The sequence below is a fragment of the Furipterus horrens genome, unplaced genomic scaffold (genome assembly GCF_987537825.1).
Source record: "Furipterus horrens unplaced genomic scaffold, mFurHor1.1.pri manual_scaffold_5, whole genome shotgun sequence".
Classification (NCBI taxonomy): Eukaryota; Metazoa; Chordata; class Mammalia; order Chiroptera; family Furipteridae; genus Furipterus; species Furipterus horrens.
The window spans coordinates 45738158-45757633 of NW_028327175.1; the positions used below are offsets into that span (position 1 = coordinate 45738158).

A 19476-nucleotide genomic window follows, 5' to 3' on the forward strand; every position below is an offset into this window, starting at 1 on the left:
GCCTAGGACTGTATAGCTCTAGACTCTTTTGACATGAAAGAGTAAACCTCTATCTTATTTAAGCCAGCTATTTGAGTTTTCTGTTATATGCATCCAAACCTAATTCTAACTAACATGATCCCTCTAATCTAGATGGGCTTCTCGCTTCACCTTTGCATGAATGCTGCGTGCTCATTAGAACCCCTGTCTTCACTCTTGCTGGTTGTCTGGTTTCTAATGTTCTCCCTTCTGCCTTTGCGATCCTTTAAGGCTCACTTCCTCCATAAGGCATCTTTGACTACCCAAGTCTTCACTGGTCTCTGTCCTCTGAGCTTCCTGGCTTTGACATGCCACACAATTTGGAAGGAGGCTATACCCCTGAGCCCTGCTCACTATTTGCCACCCTTGTGAGTTTCTTCCCAATTCTAATGTAAGCTCCTGAGAGGCTGAACAGTGCCTTTTTCTGCTTGTGTTCCTTATCTAGGTCTATGGTTTTTCCTAATCAGGAATTTCATCCTAACCCCTGATAATCTTCTTCCCATCGATATTGCAAAGGGCAATTTTTTCCCCTTTCCATAATATAGTGAATAATTTACTTTTTTGTTTTTAATTATTAAAAATTACAGAAGAAAGCCATATCTATTGTAAAAAAAATGTAACATCAAAGGGCTCTTCACTACCCCCCCACTCCTTTTCCAAGAGGTAGCCACTATTAACTGCTTCTTGAGCAGCTTTCTAGACCTGCTGTAATGTATTTGTAAACATATATTAATCTATAAACATTTTATTGTATTTTTTAATAAAGATGAGCTCCCAGTAAACATACTGTTCTGCAACTTGCTTTCCTACTTAGCAGTATACCCTGGGCCTCTTTCCATATTAGTACATTCAGAGCCACATTAATATGTGTTCCATTATTTATCTAGCCAAATAGCCACATGAATGGTTAGTTGTTTCCAATTTTTGCTAGAACGTTGCACTGAACATGTATATTCTCACCCCTGTATGTATCTTTAGCATACATTTTTAGAAGTAGACTTTGGAGTTCTGAGTCTAAAAAACTGTACCTTAGATCCTTTCTTTTTTTCTTTTCTCCTTTTTTCTCCTGGAACTCTTTTTAGTGGGATGTTGAATACGTGAGGTTAATCCTAAAAAAAAAGAAAAAAAGAAACCTTTTTATTCTTGATTTTATATTTTTCTGTGTATTAGTCTTTTCTTAAACTTTCAGGAATATTTTCTTAACTTTATCCTCTACCCTCTGTTGGATTTTTAAACTTTCTTATCTTATATTTTGAATTTGCAAATTTCTTTTTTTGTGTGTGTTTATTTTTATTATTGTTTTTCAGTTACAGTTGTTCCATTTTTCCTCCATTGCTCCCCGCCCCAGCCCACCACTTCTCCCACAGTCATATCCCACTCCGTTGTCCATGTCCATGAGTCATTTATACACGTTCCTTGAGTAGACTCTTCCCTTACTTATCCCCCTTTTCTCCTATCCCCCTCCCCCTTGATAACTGTTATTCTGTTTCTTGTTCAATTTTGTTCATTTGTTTGTGTTGTTCATTAGTCTCCTGTATCAGGTGATATCATATGGTATTTTTCTTTCTTTGCCTGGCTTATTTCACTAAGCATAATTCTCTCTAGTTCCATCTGTGTTGTCACAAATGGTAGGAGTTCCTTCTTTCTCTCTGCTGCATAGTATTCCATTGTGTAAATGTACCACAGTTTTTTAATCCACTCATCTACAGATGGACACTTAGGCTGTTTTCAGCACTCAGCTATTGTAAACAGCGCTGCTATGCACATAGGGCTGCATAGATTCTTTTGAATTGGTATTTCAGGATTCTTTGGGTATAATCCTAGTAGTGGAATTGTTGGTTCAAAAGGCAGTTCCATTTTTAGTTTTATGAGGTAATTCCATACTGTTTTCCATAGTGGCTGCACCAGTCTGCATTTCCAACAACAGTGCAGTAGGGTTCCCATTTCTCCACATCCTCGCCAGCACTTGTTAGTTGATTTGTTGATGATATGGCCATTCTGACTGGTGTGAGGTGGTATCTCATTGTGGTTTTTATTTGCATCTTTCTGATGGTTAGTAATGTTGAGCATTCTTTCATATTCCTATGGATCCTCTGTGTATCCTCCTTGGAGAAGTGTTTGTTCAGGTCTTTTGCCCATTTTTTAATTAGGCTGTCTTCTTGGTGTTGAGATGTGTAAGTCCTTTATATATTTCGGAGATCAATTCCTATATGAGGTATCATTGGCAAATATGTTTTCCCATATGGTTGGTTTCCTTTTCATCTTGCTAATGTTTTCTTTTGCTGAGAAGAAACTCTTTAGTTTGATGTGGTCCCATTTGTTTATTTTTTCCTTTATTTCCCTTGTCTTAGGAGATGTATTGGTGAAAATATTGCTACATGGGATATCTGAAATTTTCCTACCTATGTTTTCCTCGAGGACTTTTATGGTGTCACGGCTTACATATAAGTCTTTTATCCATCTTGAGTTTATTCTGGTGTGCGGTGTAAGTTGGTGGTCTAGTTTCATTTTTTTTGCACGTCCCTGTCCAGTTCTCCCGGCACCATTTGTTGAAGAGGCTCTTCTTACTCCATTTTATGCTCCTTCCCCATTTGTCAAACATTAGTTGACCATATAGGCCTGGGTTTATTTCTGGGCTCTCTATTCTGTTCCATTGATCTATATGTCTGTTCTTATGCCAGTAGCAGACTGTTTTGATCACAGTGGCTTTGTAGTATAGTTTGATATCTGGTATTATGATTCCTCCTGCTATGTTCTTCTGTCTCAGGATTGCTTTGGCTATTCAGGGTCTTTTTTGATTTCATATAAATTTTTGAAGTATTTGTTCTAGGTCTGTGAAATATGTCACTGGTATTTTAACAGGGATTGCATTGAATCTGTAAATTGCTTTGGGTAGTATGGACATTTTAATGATGTTGATTCTTGCCATCCATGAACATGGTATATGCTTCCATTTATTTGTATCTTCCTTAATTTCTTTCTTCAGTGTTATGTAGTTTTCTGAGTACAGGTCTTTTATCTCTTTGGTTAAGTTTATTCCTAGGTACTTTTTCTTGTTGCTATAGTAAATGGGATTTTTTTTTTTTTTTTTAGTTTCTATCTCTGATATTTTATTGTTGATGTACAGAAATCCCTTAGATTTCTGTATATTTACTTTGTATCCTGCTATTTTGCCAAATTTGCTTAATATGTCTAGTAGTTTTTTAGTGGAGTCTATAGGGTTTTCTATGTATACTATCATGTCATCTACAAATAATGACAGTTTTACTTTCTCTTTCCCAATTTGGATGCCTTTTATTTCTTTTTCTTGTCTGATTTCTGTGGCTAGAACTTCCAACACTATGTTGAATAGGAGTGGAGATAGTGGACAACCTTGTCTTGTTCCTGATCTCAGGGGGAATGCTTTCAGTTTTTGTCCATTGAGTATGATGTTGGCTTCAGGTTTCTCATATATAGCCTTTATTATGTTGAGGCATGCTCCCTCTATTCCAATTTTGTTGAGTTTTTATCATAAATGGGTGTTGTACTTTATCAAATGCTTTTTCTGCATCTATTGATATGATCATATGATTTTTGTCTTTCATTTTGTTTAGGTGGTGTATTATATTTATTGATTTGTGAACATTAAATCATCCTTGCATCCCTGGAATGAATCCCACTTGATCACGGTGTATGATCTTTTTAATGTGTTGCTGGATCCTGTTTGCCAATATTTTATTGAGGATTTTAGCATCTATGTTCATCAGTGATATTGGCCTGTAGTTTTCTTTCTTCGTTATGTCTTGACCTGGCTTTGGAATTAGGGTACTACTGGCTTCATAGAGAGAGTTTGGGAGTCTTCCCTCTTCTTGGATTTTTTGGAATTGTTTGAGAAGGGTAGGAGTTAGTTCTTCCCTAAATGTTTTGTAAAGTTTGCCCGTGAAGCTATCCGGTCCAGGGCTTTTGTGTTCTGGGAGATTTTTGATTATTGTTTCAATTTCATTTTTTGTTATTGTTCTGTTCAGGCTTTATGCTTCTTCTTGCTTCAGTTTTGGAAGATTATATGTTTCTAGAGATTTGTCCATTTCATCTAGGTTGTCAAGTTTCTTGCCATACAGTTGTTTATAGTAGTTTCTTACAATCCTTTTTATTTCTGTGATGTCAGTCATGATTTTTCCTCTTTCATTTCTGATTTTGTTTATTTGGGTCCTCTCTTTTTTTCTTGATGAGCCTGATTAAAGGCTTGTCGATTTTGTTTATTTTTTCAAAGAACCAGCACCTAGTTTTGTTGATCGTTTGAATTGTTTGTTTAGTTTCTATGTCATTTAATTCTGCTCTGATCTTGATGATTTCCTTCCTTCTATTCACCCTGGGCTTTGTTTGTTATTGTTGTTATTGTTATTGTTATAGTTCTTGTAGCTGTAGGGTTAGGATTTTTATTAGAGATTCTTCTATCCTTTTTAGGTAGGCCCGTATTGCTATGAACTTTCCTCTCGGGACTGCTTTCGCTGTATCCCATAGGTTTTGGGCTGTTGTGTGTTCATTATCATTAGTTTCCAGAAATTTCTTGATTTCTTCTTTGATGTCATTGTTAACCCATTCATTATTTAATAGCATGTTATTCATTCTCCATGAGTTTGGGTGTCTTTGATTTTTTTCCTTGAGGTTGATCTCTAGTTTCAAGGCATTGTAGTCTGAAAAGATGCTTGATATATTTTCAATTTTCTTGAATTTTTGAGGCTTGTTTTGTGTCCTATCATGTGGTCTATCTTTGAAAATGTCCCACGTGCATTAGAAAAAAATGTATATTTTGCTTCTTTGGGGTGAAAAGTTCTATATACATCAGTTAAGTCCATTTGGTTTAGTGTGTTGTTCAATGCCTCAATATCCTTGGTGTTTCTTTGCTTTGCAGATCTGTCTATTGTTGATAATGGTGTGTTAAAGTCCCCTACTATTAGTGTGTTGCTATTGATATCCTTCTTGTAGTCTTCTAGTATTTTCCTTATATATTTGGGTGCTCCTATGTTGGGAGCATATATGTTTACCAGGGTTATATCTTCTTGATGGATTGTTTCCTTAAGTATTATGAAATGTCCTTCTTTGTCTCTTTTTTATGGCCTTTTCTGTGAAATCCATTTTGTCTGATATAAGTATTGCTACCCCGCTTTTTCTTCATGTCCGTTTGCTTGGAATACTTTTTTCCATCCCTTCACTTTCAGTCTGTGTAAATCTTTTGTTTTGAGGTGTGTCTCTTGTAGACAGCATATATGTGGATCATGTTTTCATATCCATTCTGCTACCCTATATCTTTTAAATGGAGCATTTAATCCACTTACATTTAAGGTTATTATTGACAGATATTTATTCATTTCCCTTTTTACCTGTGTTCTTCTTCCTCTCTCTTTTTCTTCTTTTTCTTAAAGCATTCTCTTTAGCATCTCTTGCGATGCTGGTTTGGTGGAGATGTATTCTTTTAGTCTTCTTTTGTCTGAGAAACTCCTTATTTCGCCTTCCATTTTGAATGAGAGCCTTGCTGGGTAGAGAAGTCTTGGTTGTAGGCTTTTGTTTTTCATTGCTTGAAATAGTTTCACCATTTCCTTCTGGCATGTAGTGTTTCTGTTAAGAAATCAGTTGATAGCCTTATTGAAGCTCCCTTGTATGTTATTTGCTGTTTTTCTCTTGCTGCTTTTAGGATTCTCACTTTGTCTTTGAATGTTGCCATTTTAATTATGATGTGCTTTGGAGTGGGCCTTTTTGGGTTCATCTTCATTGGGACCCTCTGTGCTTCCTGGACTTGCATGACTTTTTCTCTCATCAGGTTAGGAAAATTTTGTGTCATTACTTTTTCTATCAGGTTTTCTATCCCTTGCTCCTCCTCTTCTCCTTCTTGTATCCCTATGATTCTAATGTTGTTTTGTCTCATGTTGTCCTGCAGTTCTCTTAAACCCTCTTCATTCTTTTTAAATATTTTAAAATTTTGTTGTATTGTCTGGGAATTTTTTTCTACATTGTCCTCTAACTCACTTATCTGATCCTCTGCTTCATTTAGCCTGCTTTTGATTGATTCTGCTGTGTTCTTCAGTTCAGAAATTGTATTCTTCATTTACTCCTGGTTCTTATTAATAGTTTCTATGTCCTTTTTTATTGCTGGTGTAGTTCTCTGTAAGTTCCTAGTAGCTTCCCTGCAATTCTTTGCAGTTTCCTTGGAGTTGCTGGTAATTTCCCTGGAGTTTGTTGTAGTTTTCTTTGAGATTGTCAAGGTCATTGAGCTTCTTGATAACCATTCTTTTGAATTCCATGTCTGATAGTTGGCTTATGTCTATTCCATCTATCTCTCTTTCTGGGGATTCCTCTTTTCCTTTCATTGGGAGGTTGTTTCTGTGTCTCCCCATGTTGGATTCTTCTTGTTTTGTTTTTGTTTATTAGATTTGTCTGCTTTGATTTCCCACCTTCATGGTATGAGATTCTTTATAGGAGACCTGGGGGATTCAGTGGTGCAGTCTCTTTGATCTCCTGAGACTGATGCTCTTGGGATGCCCTTTAGGCTGTTTGTTTAAGCTGTCTGGTTATATTTCAGTTACTCTTTGGTGGATCCTTCCCTCTGGCTAGTTGACTGAGAGTCACTCTGCCCACCTTGTCTTGAATTCTTTTGTGGAGATGCTGTTAAAACATAAACACACAACCCAGGAAAGAAACCCACACCCTCAAAAATATCTCCCACCCACAATCCCTCTATCAGCAGCAAATGAGCAAGTATTAATATAAATGTAGAGATGTTAAGACTATTATACTATAGGGAAAACAGATAAGAGTTGTTTTAAATGAAAGAAAGATGATTTTTGAGAGGGAAGGTGATAGAATAATAATAGTAGCAAGTAGGGTCTGGGCTATGTGAGACAGCATGTAATATTTACATTGTATGTTTAAAAAAGGAGGGAAGAATGCAGAATGAAGTGGAAGTGTATAGTATTAGGTTTATATAGCAGTTATATGCTATATGTTTAGTGTGAGAGAGAGGATAAACAAAACAGACAGACGAACAAACAAAAATTAAAGAGGAAGGATAGGAAGGAGAGAAGGTAGGAAAGAGATTAAAGAAAGAGTTTAAAAAAGAAAGAAAGGAAGAAAAAGAGAGAGAAAAAAGAGAGAAAGAAAAAAGGGAAGGGAAAGAAAAATAAAAAGGAAAGAAAAAAAAAAGAAAGAGTTTTTACTTAGTTCGACCTTTGGGCGCAGTCTTCTTTTTCTGGATCCGCCCCTGGTCAAAGTTCCATGGGTTTCAAATCTTTTCTGGTTGGCTGGCTGTGAGGAGATCCAGCTTGATTCTGGGGTTGCTAGTCTCTTACTCATGGGCCTGCCGCCGCTCTGCTGTGAGCTGCACTTAGTTGAGTCCCCTCCTGCGGCACCCTCAGCCCTCCTCAGGCTTGTCTAGCAACGTTATTCTGTTGGTGGGCTAGTGTGCGCATGCCAACAACCTCTGCTCAGCCTCCAGTCCCGTCTCCGTTCCCGAGCTGAAGCACTGGCTCACGCACCACCTGCCCCTCTGGAGTCCCTACCAAGTCTGCAGCTCCACCGCAGCTTTCCCCTCTGGGCCCTGCAAGTTTACTTTCTTGTCCTTTGATTGTTCCCTTTTCATAGCACCTTGTTCTTGTTTGACAGACACATTATTTTCTTTCATACCTCTGGAGTATATTCATGAGAACTTATGAAAAATTCTCTTTTCTTCCCTGCACTATCTCTGTTTTATTTTTTTTCCTATAGCTTAATTCTTAATTTTTATAGTTTAATTCTATAGCTTAATTTTGGACTGTTTTTGTAAGATTGTGGCTTTCCACATGACTAGCTGTTCATATTTGAGGTAGTATGCAGGCATTTTTGGTCCTTAAAGCTCTGCAGGCCATTCCAGTGGTCTAGAGCAGTGTGGAGGCTAAGTACAGCCTGTTGGTCAAACATGGCCCACTGCCTACTTGTGTAAATAATATATATATTTTTAGAACACAGACAAGGTCATTTGTTTACATATTGTCAATCACTGCTTTTGTACTATAATGGCATACTTGAGTGGGTGTGACAGAGAGCATATAACCCATAAAGCTTTAAAAAAGATTTTCTGGCCCTTTACAGACAATGGCCACTGACCCTGGCCTAGAGGGAGAAGGTGTAGGCTACCTTGTTGACTCTCCGAGCACATCCACACTTCTGCCATGGCTGTTTCCCATGCTCATCTATCCCATCAGGCTGAAGTTATTTTTCAAAGTGAAAAACAACTAATTATATGTACTATGAAATGATATCAGAGTGTGAGAATTTAAAACTATTTTCTTTTATAGAGGATAATGAACTTCCTTTTATGGAAGGACTCTGGGTAGGGCAACTAAAAAAAAAAAAAAAACAATAATAAATAAACTTAACCAAGGAGGTAACAAACCTGTACTCAGAAAACTACATAACACTGAAGAAAGAAATTAAGGAAGATACAAATAAATGGAAGCATATACCATGTTCATGGATGGTAAGAATCAACATCATTAAAATGTCCATACTACCCAAAGCAATTTATAGATTCAATGCAATCCCTAATAGAATACCAGTGATATATTTCACAGACCTAGAACAAATACTTCAAAAATTTATATGGGACCAAAAATGATCCCGAATAGCCACAGAAATCTTGAGGAAGAAGAACACAGTAGGAAGAATCACAATACCTGATGTCAAACTATACTGCAAAGCCACTGTGATCAAAACAGTCTGCTACTGGCATAAGAACAGACATACAGATCAGTGGAACAGAATAGAAAGCCCAAAAATAAACCCAGGTTTATATGGTCAACTAATATTTGACAAAGGGGGAAGGAGCATAAAATGGAGTAAGAAGAGCCTCTTCAACAAATGGTGCCGGGAGAACTGGACAGGGACGTGCAAAAAATATGAAACTAGACCACCAACTTACACCGCACACCAGAATAAACTCAAGATGGATAAAAGACTTAAATATAAGTCATGTCACCATGAAAGTCCTCGAGGAAAACATAGGCAGGAAAATTTCAGGTATCCCATATAGCAATATTTTTGCTGATATATCTCCTAAGGCAAGGGAAATAAAGGAAAAAATAAACAAATAGGACTATATCAAACTAAAGAGTTTCTGCTCACCAAAGAAAACATTAGCAAGATGAAAAGGGAACCAACCATATGGGAAAACATATTTGCCAATGATACCTCAGACAAGGGACTGATCTCCAAAATATATAGAAAACTTATACAACTCAACACCAAGAAGACAGACAACCCAATTAAAAAATGGACAAAGGATCTGAATAAACACCTCACCAAAGAGGACATATAGAGGGCCCATAGGAATATAAAAGAATGCTCAACATCATTAGCCATCAGAGAGATGAAATTAAAACCACGAGATACCACTTTACACCTGTCAGAATGGCCATCATCAACAAATCAACAAACAACATGTGCTGGTGAGGATGTGGAGAAAAGGGAACCCTACTGCACTGTTGGTGGGAATGCAGACTGGTGCAGCCACTATGGAAAACAGTATGGAATTTCCTCAAAAAAACTAAAAATGGAACTTCCTTTTGATCCAGCAATTCCACTGCTAGGATTATATCTGAAGAATCCTGAAATACCAATTCAAAAGAACCTATGCAGCCCTATGTGCATAGCAGCACTGTTTACAATAGCCAAGTGCTGAAAACAGCCTAAGTGTCCATCTTTAGATGAGTAGATAAAAAAAAACTGTGGTACATTTACACAATGGAATACTATGAAGCAGAAAGAAAGAAGAAACTCCTACCATTTGCGACAACATGGATGGAACTAGAGAGAATTATGCTTAGCGAAATAAGCCAGGCAATGAAAAACAAATATCATGTGATATCACCTAATACAGGAAGCTAATGAACAGCACAAACAAATAAGCAAAATTGAACCAGAGGTATATAAACAAGGAGCAGACTAACAGTTACTGGGGGTGGAGGGAGGGGTAGGGGGAGTAGGAGGGCAGGTAGGGGAAGGGTCTAGTCAAGAAACTAGTATAAGTGATCCATGGACATGGACAATGGGGTGGGGATTGACTGTGGGAGAAGGGATGGGTTGGATTGGGGTGGGAGCAATGGGGGTAAAAGTGGGACAACTGTAATAGAAAAACAAAATCAAAATAATAATTATTATTTTTAGACTCTCCATTTTTCCAAGTCTTTCTGTTTTCCTCTGTACTTTATGGATAATTCTTAAGTGTCTTCATGTGAGTTGGTGTATGAAGGCCTCTGTAAGCTTTGCTGCCAGTTGCCCCTTTAGAGTGCTGAAGAAGAGAAAGCTCTGCCAAGATGTCCAATTGCAGGGGAGAATAAGAATAGGCTCTTTCAGAACTAAATTTAACAAAACAACCACAGAACAGTTCCCATGCATTGAAGTTAGCATTGACTACCTAGGCCTTCGAGTTGAATTTAGAAATTGTAGGATATTTAACTTAGGCAATTAAAGAAATTCTTGGATCCTTTAGTGGCAAGATTCCAAACTTAGCTCTTGAGTTATATTTTATGAGAAATCATATGGGTCCGAATGAATTTTAAAAGGCTGAGTTAAAGTACTTTTATGTGTTTTTTTTTTTTTTTTTTTTTTGTTTTGAAGGGAGGGAACTGATTCATACCAATTTTATTTAGATGTTTGGCTGTCTTTTCCTTTTCTCTGCCTGCCCTTTGTAAATAGAAAAACAGGGTCTCAATCCTCTTGAATGAGTAATAGCTGCCCAAAGCTATATGTGCCTTTTGAGGCTTCGAAATAATGTCATGTGCAGACCACTGAAGCTTCATTCTCACCCTCTGTTACGCTACCAGAAGTCTTAAACATAATTACAGCTCTTGTGACAGATGCACACACATTATTTCCCACCTGTGGTAGTATCTCAATTATCATGTCTGTTTTTTAAAGGGCTTTTCTATAACTAAAAAATTTCTCTAGACTGGAATTTAATGTTCACATGAACGTTCAGTAGTTGTTAGGGGACTGGAGAAATGCTAGCTATTGAGTTGTTCTGCTTTGCACCCCAGACCTGTGCACTCCAGTGGTGTCCCTGGAAACAAAATTGCTGACTGATGGGAGATTTATAGACAGATGCATTTGGGGCATTATGCAGCTGGCCTGCCTGGTACAGTTATACCCTGGACAGCAAAAAGTGACATTTGAGTTGGTTTAAGGTTTAAGATATAACAAGAACTTGAGGATGCTATTATGACAAGGAAAAAGAGCCAAACCAGTGATACAAATAAATAATTACATTCTGAGATGAAAAATGTTCTAAATCTTAGGAAAAACTTCCATAGTTCCTTGGGTGGATCAAGAATAGGATTACTGGCCCTTTACAAGTCAAAAAGGTCTAGTGAAGTGTATGCAAATTCCAGATTGTGGTGAAATGGACTCTGCTATCTTGGAGACAGATTCTACACCCTGTCTGGTTCACTGCATATGTGTGTGTGAGGGTGGGGGGTGGGGGAGGGGGAATGATTGCCTGGGGAGGGCAGGGGTTCAATTAAAGTTGTTGGATGTTTCCCCTCTCTCTTTATATATATATATAAAATAAATAAATATATAAATATATAAAGAGCGAGAAAGAGAGAGAGAGAGAGAGAGGTGTGGCTTCCTTGAAGGGCAGAGAGTATCATAAAATGTTGGTTTCCTATAAATGTTGGTTTGGAAAGTTTGGAAGAGAGCAGAGTAACTGGTTATCTATCTACCATTGTACCTGAGCTAGAGTCTACATAATTCCCAAACCGGCCTTGGTTTTTAGAGGTCCCAGGAAGGGTAGTCCCTACTTCCCTCAAAACCTTTAGAAACAGCATTGTTCAATAAAACTTTCTGTGATGATGGAAATGTTCTGTATTTATATTGTCCAATAGGATCATGTGGCTATTGAGCACCCAAAATGTGGCAATGAGGTACTGATTTTCAAATTTTAATTTGACTGTAAAAACAGTCTGTACTTTTTGTTGAGGTTACTCTATTGAATACCAGTGATGAAAGTGATACTGTTTAGCCTTGAATGGCTGCATGTCAATTTTTAGGAATTGGTTAGAATTGATTTCTTTAAAATGAAATCTCATCATTATGTTTTATTCTTTTCAAAGAAAATCCCCTGAGACGTTCCTGACATGTGGGTCTGAAGCTGGAGGATAAAAAGAATTAAGCCTGAAAGAAGGTCAGTGTTACAAAAGAAGAGTCTGTAGATGGTATGAATCTTGAAAGACTGGCTCTGGAGGTGGAAATAAATTTCTAATGGTAGAATTTTAGAGCCTTAGGAATCAGCTGAATAGGAACAACTCTTTTTGTCAATGAACTATACCCAGTGTTCCTCAAATCACACGTGGGAATTATCAAACTGTATATTTGCAGGACCAGCTCTGCTCAGGAGATAATTTACATTTTTCCCAATATCTTCCTGTTAACCATGTAAATATCAATATGCAAATATCAGCCACAATAGGCTTCATGTCCTTTCCTAAAAATACCTGGCACTAAAATGGACTTTGAGCACAGAGCCACATTTATGTCTTTTGTGGGCTCTGGATCCTTTTGCCATCATGGGTCCCTTCCTCCATTAAAAATAAAATAATTACATTTTATTATTCCACTGTTATAAAGACAAATATATAAATATTATATATTAAAACACTTTCTTTGACCTAAAAGTCCCTCTTTTTTCTTCAGGTTTTAAAAGAAATTAAAACATTTTCATTAGCTCCTAAAAGGACTGTGATTCCTGGGCACTGAGCCTCTGTGCCAGGCAGAGAAATCGGCCCTGTTTGAGAGGCTCTACTGGCCCTTTAGGGAAGACTTCACACTTGAAACTGGCTAGAAATTGCCTAGTCTTTACTTAGAAGACTGCAAAGTATATTTTGTGCACAATAAATATCAATTGATTTAAAATATTGAGAGGGGTCAGGTACTCTTAAACAATGTGAATATTTCTTCCTTTTTATCCTAGTGTCCATTTTGGATCCACAGACAGGCATCACTGGCACCACCTGCAGGTTGTCAGAAATGCAAGTACCAGCCTCCATCTGACACTGAGGCAGAGTTTGCATTTTGACAAGATCTCCTGGTGATTCATATGTGCGTTACACTGAAGCTCTCTGGGCTGCACTTTAACAAGATTGTTCATCTCTAGCAGAAACGGAAGAGATGATTTGCTTAACCTTGTGTCATTGAGGACTGGCTCTCACCCCTCCAGTGGCAATACATTCAGTTCCTTTAGTCCAGCTGTTCCCAACTTTGGTGGACCACTGATATCAGCCCGGAAAGCTTAAAACAAAAACAAAAACAAAAAAACTCATCCTCAGGAGATTCTGAAATAATTGGTATGGGGTGGTATTGTGGGAATCAAAGGGTTTTGTTTGTTTGTTTGTTTTTAAACTTCCCAGAGGACTATGAGCACATCCCTGACAAGATTTGTCCCCTGGTTTTGATCATGTTGGCCCTTTTTCTCTCTGTTCCTTGACCTTCTCAGCCTGACCAAGCAAGTGTTCAGCCCAGAACTAGTTTCTTTGTTTTATTTTTTTATTGTTGTTCTATTAGAGTTGTCCCATCCCCCCCCCCCCCCCCGTTGCTGTCCCCTGCCCAGCCCACCCTTGACTCCCTCAGTCAATCCCCACACTGTTGTTCATGTCCATGGGTCATTTATACTAGTTCCTCGACTAGACCCTTCCCTTTCTTTACTCTTTTCTCTCCCTCCACCTCCCCTCTGGTCACTGTCAGTCTGTTCCTTGTTTCCATGCCCCTGGTTCTGTTTTTCTTACATCAGAATTTAACATGCTCTGTTAATTATGTCAAAGCTCTGAAGTGTTCTCCTAAAATATCCATGCTCTGAAATATTAATTGCCACCATTTTTTGCCATGTCTCATATCACCTTCAGTCATTTAATCTTCACAATGATAGCAAATTTTATTCTTGTGCCCATTGTACAGATGAGGAAATGGAGGTTTTGTGAGGTTGAATCTTCCCAAGGTCATCCTATTTCTAATTCCAAAACTTGACCTCTCTTCCAATCTGTCATCTTCTAGTATGCTTTCATTTAGGAAAACACTGGTAATTTCCTAACTCACATGGCCAGACATGAGATTTTACAATTACTTAATCTCTGACTCTTATTGACAAAGGAAATAGAATGAAGAGCAGGAAAGAATTACATAGGTAGTAGAATCTGGGGTGCTTATAATCTATTCAAGAACAGTTTGAATATTGTGATACACAGTTTCCTTCCAGCGTAAGTGATGTGATAACTCACTTAAAAAACAAATAATAAAGCCCTGGCCAGGTGCCTCAGTTGGTTGGAGTGTTGTCCCATACACCAAATGGTTGTGGGTTTGATTCTCAGTCAGGACACATAACTAGGTTGTGAGTCCAATCCCTGGTTGCGGTAGGTATGGGAAGCAATCAATGGATATTTCTTTCTCACATTCATGTTTCTCTCTCTCTCACTCACTCTCTTAAAAAAATAAATCCTTGGGTAAGAATTAAAATAAAAAAGAAAACAAATATTAAATACTCTAGAGCAAGGGTCTTTATACAAATATTAAATACTCCAGAGGTGCCCTGTGTTAGGACTGTGGAGATTACTGGGATAAGAAAGAGTCTTTGTCCTTGAAATGAGAAGTTGAAGAGAGGATAGGAACCTGTAATAGTCCAACATAGGACAGTGAATATAAGCAGGTGCTAAGTTGTGTGATAAGGTCGTTAAGCTTCGTTGAAGTTCAAAGGCTGGCAGAAACCAGGACAATGAAGAAAGGGTTTCTGGAGGAGGTCTATCTGAAATCTGTAAGGATAAATGGAGACTGAGCAAGTAGAAAAGACAGCACTCAGCTGGGACACTGGCATAAGACTCACTAAGAAGTTAGAAGTTTCCCAACTGAATTGCCAACCTGGTTTCTTGTTGGCTGAATGTCCCCTGTCTGGGGACTGAGAGAATACGGAGTCTTTGAGTTCTAAACAAACAGCGTCCCAGCCAAGCATAGCCCTATCTAGGTGTCCTGAGTGACTTATATGCAGCAAAATCAATCAGATGCAAAGGGTTATTTACACAACTGATAGCTTCCTGACTCATACTTTCTCGGGCTTCTTTTAAGGTTGCTAGAGTACACTTTGCTTAATATTTGAACCTAGATAAGTTGAAAGCCAAGTACTTATTTAAATATTGATCAAGCTCGGTGCTCGAGAGAAGGCAAGAAAACTGCAGATAGCATGATTGTATGTCCTCAGCTGGTGAGGGTTTCACAATGACTAGTTTTGCCTGTTTCTTTTGTGGGGAAGGAGTTTTGGGGCAACTTCTTAGAATAGTTTTTTCTTCTCCCACATTTTCTCCCCCCCCCCCTATATATTATACATATCTGACAGAATTAGGGGGGAAAAAAAGGTCAGGGATGGAGGGTGGGGAGAAGAAAGAAAATACACAGTGATTCAATCCTAGTGATATAAAAAAAGGAGAATAACAACAAAACCCACTAACACATCAATGTTTTTGCTCACCAGAGTCTGGACACCATTTTTGTCTCGTGTATTGATTCACTTAATCTTCAGCAGACAGTTAAGGGTTGGAAATATTTTTGAAAAGGATAGTATCGTTTTTGCTTTTAGTTTGAGTACCTTGAAGTTCTGGCAATAGGCGGGAATGTCTTTTTTTCTTTAAATGACAATACATGAGGCCAGGCCTTAGGTTCATGGGCTCAGTGAAACAGAATCCACTGGGATTGCAGCTCAGAGTCAGGAGTGCAATGCCAGTTTGGATCCTTTTATTAAGCCAGAATGCCCCACCTTTGCCTTTCAGCAGGGCTAACAACGACTTCAGGCGCACCATACGGTGTCCTAGCTACCGCCTTTAGCCTTTTTCTCGCCCTCAGGACCTGTATCAGCAAGGTGGGCTGGACAAGGTGAGGATGAGAAGGGAGGCCAAACCGAGCAGCAGCGGTGCTGGCGACAACTGGGGAGGGGTGCTCCTTTCTGGCTCAGTGCCTCAGTGGTCAGCTTCCTGGGGCTACACCCCTGCTTTGGTCCTGGGGGCGGCAGAGCTTCACAGGGAAAACAAAGCAGAGATTCACGGTAATTACAAGAAAAACCAACTTGGAATTTTTGCCTTTAAAACTGCTATGATCATCTGAAGGTCTGGCTGATGCAGAGGCTTCTCCGCTTGGGGTTGTGATGGTTCTAACTGGAAAAGCAGGTTATGGCTTTCATGAGAATTTTTGAATTAGGAAGACTTCTAATGGAGCCACTTGCGTGTAGGCACACCAAGAGAGGCGCAGCTCGTCAAGCTCTGCCCCGGAGGAACTTCAGCCTTGGATTTTAAAGTAATACTTGGGCCATGTTATGTCACAGGTGTGTTGGCTCTGGGCTGAGGGCAGCCTAAGCGTCCCTGTGGCCTGGCACAGGTCATTTCAGGAGCGAGCAGGCCAGTTCCTTCCCGAGGTTGCGCCAAGGCGAGGCCCCTTGGAGCCTGGGGCGCGCGGGCCCCGCCACCAGCGCGCAACCTCGCCCTCCTCTGGCCGGGTAGGGCCGTGGCAGCCTCCGCCTCGGCGATCCCTGTCGGGCTGGGGAGGGAAGCCAAGGCGAGCCGGCCGCCGCCCCGCGGCGGGAGGGGGCTGGCAGAGACAGCGCAGTCCGGGTTTCAGGTTTCCTCCTGGAGCCGGTGTCGGGCGCGGCGGCGGGCGGGTCTGGCCATGTGATGCCGGGCCGGGCGGTGGGCAGGCCGGGGATCCTGTGGCAGCCGGCAGGCAGGCGCGGACCGAGCGGGGGCGGCACCGGCGGCGGGCGGTACCAGCTCGGCCTGGGAGCGCGCCCGCGGCTCCGCCCCCTCCGCGCGGGCCGCGGCCGGGCCGCAGCCGGGAGTTGGCAGCTTCGACAGAGCCTTCCCGGCTCCGGGCGCCCTCGGACCGGGCGCGGAGGGCAGCGCCTCGCTCGGGCTGCGGCGGCTGCGGGGCTACAGCTCCAGGTAAGTGCTCTTTGGGCTTCGTCCCCCGCGTCACTCTGCAGCCCTGCGCGGAAAACTTGGGCCGCCTCACCTGAGTTCATGGTCGCGGAGCTACTTTCTCCTGGATCCCAGTGCACGCGAGGGTCAGCCGAGGTGGAGCGGGGGTGCTGCTGCTGCGGGCTCGGCGGCGCGAGGGATGGCCGCCACCTCCTGGTCCCTCGGGAACGGCAACAAGTGCAAAGGGCTGCACAGTCCGGCGCGGCGTCGGCAGCTGCGGAGCGCCAGGTCGCTCCGGCGGCGCAGTCAGGAGCGCACCTAGAAGGTGGTAGCGGCCCCTCTCGACCCTGCCTCCCGGGGCCGGGGATGGGTGGGTGGGAGCTTGGTCAGTGATCTTCGGATGCTTGGGAAATAAATGGCTCTCCTGCGGAGGAGACGGGAGATCCTCGAAAACTGGGGTCTCCTCTCCCCATCGCTGTTTGAAGGTGCTTGGCGGGGCCAGGTCTCCAAAGAGCAGACAGACCAAGCACAGGCTCAGGACAGAGGCCCTAACGTTTCTTTCCTGGGGGAACATCTGCTGTATTTTAAAAGGTATCTACAGTTATCTTGGTTAGGAGAGGAGGTCAGAATTCTGTCGGATTTACATATGCTTATTTTATAGATTTATTGTGGCCCTTGAACACCTGGGGTATGGGTTGGTGGTGCTGTAACCTTCCCGTGCTTAGAGCTTCCACAGGGGTCAAAATGATGGGGCTGTGCTTGGCCGAGGAGGCATCCTCGCCTGTCCAGGGCTGCATGGAAGCTGGGTGCTCAGGCCGCCTTGGAAACCCATCTCTGGTTTCCCAGAGACCAATTAGATTTCCAGGACAGAATCCATCTGCCTCCCTAGGAACGCATAGCGTCCCCCCATTGGTTACAGCTGGGTGGGTCAAGGAAAGGCAGCAACATCTGTGTTTGCACAGCGTCTCCCTCCTTGATTCCTGCCTGTGTCTCGACAAATGTCCGCAGATCCAGAGTTATGATGGAGATTAACCACCAACCCAGTGCCAACTGGGTAAGAAATATGGAAAAATAGGACGTTCATAAAAAACTGATCATTTGGGGTCCGTGGGGTCTCCGGTTTTATGAAGGTTTGTCACCTTATGTTCCTAGACCCTGAAGCTGTCAGGAGAAGCAAAAGCCTGTTCTCACAACAGAAGCAAACTAAAAGACCAGTCCATGTTATGTTCTGTGGGTTGCTCTTTGCACATGATTATCCAAGCACAGTGATAACTTTACCTGGGAAGGTTTCTATATATCTGTCCTGGGTTTTTGTATGCAGGTTCTTAAAGCACATAAGTATTTGCCTGGTCTGGAGTAATGGCCAAGCTAATAACCCCTTTGGAGTTTTTGGAGGAAAAGGAACGAATACTGCCAAAGCCTTTGGAATTTATACAACACAGTATTTCATGTAGTGTTCTGAGGTGGATTTTCTATGGGAGTGTGCTCATTAACTTTGGTCAAATAGGAATTTGGATAGCATCAGACCTCATATTTAGTGGTTAGGGAAACTGAGGCCCTAGCTAGCGAATGGGTGTGTGTCTCAGGCCAATGTCCTGGCTAATGGGAGAGTGGAGAACAGAGAATCAGTGTTTGTCCTGCTTTGACTGCATTTCCTTCCTTATCAAAACCTGGCTAACCAAGAACAACTTATGCAACAGGTGTGCCATTAGACTTTCCTTTGAAGCACCTGTCCTGTCCGTTAAGCAGTTTAGAAACAATTAAAGAGGAAAATAGTACAGCCTTAGCTCTGAGATATTTTGGGTTCGATTCCAGAACCCCTCAATAAAGAGAATATCACAATAAAGCGAATTGCAATTTTTTTTTTCTTTGCTGGTGGAGGGTCTTGTCTTCATTTGTAAAAAAAAAAAAAAAGCAACACCTGTGAAATGCAATAAAGTGAAGTGTAATAAAATGAGATATGCCTGTAGTTGGTAACTAAGGTTTTATGAAATTTTATCAGGGGCCTCACACCTTTTTTTTTTTTTTTTTAAATCATGTGAATACTGAGTAGAGTTTGGAATATTTTCCCATTGTCCTTTTATAGAAACTACTGTTGTGGCTAAGACTTAAAATGGGCAGGAATTTCAGGTTAGCTCTGATACATGACCTCTTTTAATATATGCCATGTGAGAAGAGGAAATGTGTTTTAAATAGGTATTAAAATAAATAGTGGCATATAATATTACTTTTATATTAAACATTCTGTACAAAACTGGTAACCACTATATTGGTACTGAAGCTCTAACTTTAAGTCCTGCGAGAATTTATAACCAAGTACTGACTCCCCAGAAAAAATTTATTACATAAATGTTGGAAAATTCTTCATGATTGAGGCATGGCTAGGATGGTACTGCACAGATCCCAAATTACTCCCAAACTCCCAGCCTGACTGTAATTTTGTTATGCTTTAATTTACTGATCAGATATAACAGATCTGGTTTATGTAGGTTTTGTCTAATTGCATTTG

General features: G+C 40.6%; 1 protein-coding gene across 3 annotated transcripts in view; it reads left to right on the forward strand.

The window, feature by feature from the left end:
* Positions 1 to 16874: 16874 nt before the first annotated feature.
* The window catches only part of ARHGEF28 (Rho guanine nucleotide exchange factor 28), a 283144-nt gene continuing 280542 nt past the window's right edge, over positions 16875 to 19476 (forward strand). For 2 of the 3 annotated variants that reach the window (XM_090276380.1, XM_090276381.1), the window contains exon 1: positions 16933 to 16991. The gene's annotated coding sequence lies outside the window, so the exon portion shown is untranslated. Of the gene's footprint in view, positions 16992 to 19476 lie in introns of all 3 variants that reach the window. The other variant, XM_090276382.1, reaches the window with a different exon arrangement.